Genomic DNA, 1,693 nt, shown 5'->3' on the forward strand with positions numbered 1-1,693 from the left:
GAGTGGGATAAAAGAAAAAAGAAGAAGATGGAAACGAGAAGTGGCAAATCAAACAACAGCTTAGCAGATTTGATGGCAGCAATACAAAAACAGCAAAAGAAACAAGAAGAACGAGAAGATAAACAAGAAAAGAGATTACAACAGTTGTTGGAGGAAAAAGAAGAGAAACAAGAAGAGAGATTACAGCATTTGGTGGAGGAAAAAGAAAGAAAACAAGAAGAATGAGAAAATAACAAGAAGAGAGACTAGAGCAGTGGTTGGAGGAGAAAGAAAATAAACAAGAAGAGAGACTACAGCAGTGGCAAATAGAACAAGAAAGGAAACAGGAAGAAAGTCTCCAACAGTTGTGGGAAAGTCAGCAGCAACTACAGGAAAGTCAACAACAGTGACAAGAAGTACAAATGGAAAACATTAGTAAATTTCAAAGAGAATTAAATACATTAAAGAACGATTTACTGTCTTTTACACATGTAGGATATATTAACCATGGACCTAATCAGCCCCAGACAACAGGAAGCCTCTTCCAGACCCCACAGCTAAACCCTAATGCAAACATATTCAGTCCTGCCAAAAGTCAGATTCCAGACATGAGTGTCAGCAATAGTGATCTAGTACGAAGGAAGCCACAGGAATTCGATGGGAAGGTACCGTGGGAAGCATATAGAGCACAATTTGAGCTCCTGGCAGAAATGAATGGATGGACAGAGGAGCAGAAAGCAGTGTACCTGGCAATGAGCCTGAATGAGCAAACAACAAGCATAACTATAGAGCACTGGTAGCTGCTCTGGAACTCAAGTATGGAACTCAAAATCAGTCTGAAGTCTACAGAACTAGGTTTAGGACGAGAGTCCGTGCTAAAGGGGAGAGCCTGCAAGAGCTGGCACAGGATTTGGAAAGTATGGCACACAAGGCCTACCCAACTGCACCACCCGATGTCCTCAAGTTGTTGCTAAGGGATCAGTTTGTAGATGCCTTGGACAGTCCACAACTGAAGATACAAGTAAAGCCAGCACACCCCTCTACTATGCAGGATGCAATGGCCAGAGCTCTTGAATTCGAGTCCTACATTAAGTCCAGCACAGAGGTACCAAGGTTGGTACAGTCATCAGGATTCAAGGCCAGAAAAGGGCAGCTTTCAGAGAAGTTTGAGGGACTTTGCTGGCACTGTAACAAACCTGGGCACAGGAGAGCTTAATGTCGGCAACTTCAACACAGGGGAGATGCCACAGCAGGAAAAACTGCTACCCAGAAAGGTTGTTGGAACTGTTGAGAACAAGGACATATGAGGAGCCAGTGTAAGAAGAATACTACCAATAAGTCAGCCTCGTGGAAACCAATAGCGGTTGGTGCTGAGGGATGCCCATCAACCCCCACTGTGAAAGCCCCAACAGCTAGGTGTAAAATGCCAAGTACACATAGTGTCTGTGTGTCAGGAAAGCTGGATGGCCAAAAGTGCAACTTTGTCATAGATTCTGCATCTCAGCAAACCCTTGTGAGTATCAAGGTGCTGGATCACAAAGGGGGGTACCAGAAGCCATACAGAAGCTCTGTGGTGTGACAGGACATTATGCAAGGTTGTGGGGACCAGTGTGTGTAAATACTGAGCTCATGGGCATGAAGGACAAACACAAAGTATACATGGCTGACATTGAAGACCAATGCATATGAAGGGTGGACTACTTACTACCAAGGA

At 44.2% G+C, this 1,693-nt stretch overlaps 1 protein-coding gene across 1 annotated transcript in view; it reads left to right on the forward strand.

Moving 5' to 3' along the window:
* LOC106469940 (Down syndrome cell adhesion molecule homolog) overlaps positions 1 to 1,693 on the forward strand; it is a gene marked incomplete at its 5' end in the record, with an annotated part of 73,914 nt that overhangs the window by 24,902 nt on the left and 47,319 nt on the right. The gene's annotated exons all lie outside the window — the stretch shown is intronic.

The sequence above is a fragment of the Limulus polyphemus genome, unplaced genomic scaffold (genome assembly GCF_000517525.1).
Source record: "Limulus polyphemus unplaced genomic scaffold, Limulus_polyphemus-2.1.2 Scaffold3733, whole genome shotgun sequence".
In the NCBI taxonomy this organism is placed as follows: domain Eukaryota; kingdom Metazoa; phylum Arthropoda; class Merostomata; order Xiphosura; family Limulidae; genus Limulus; species Limulus polyphemus.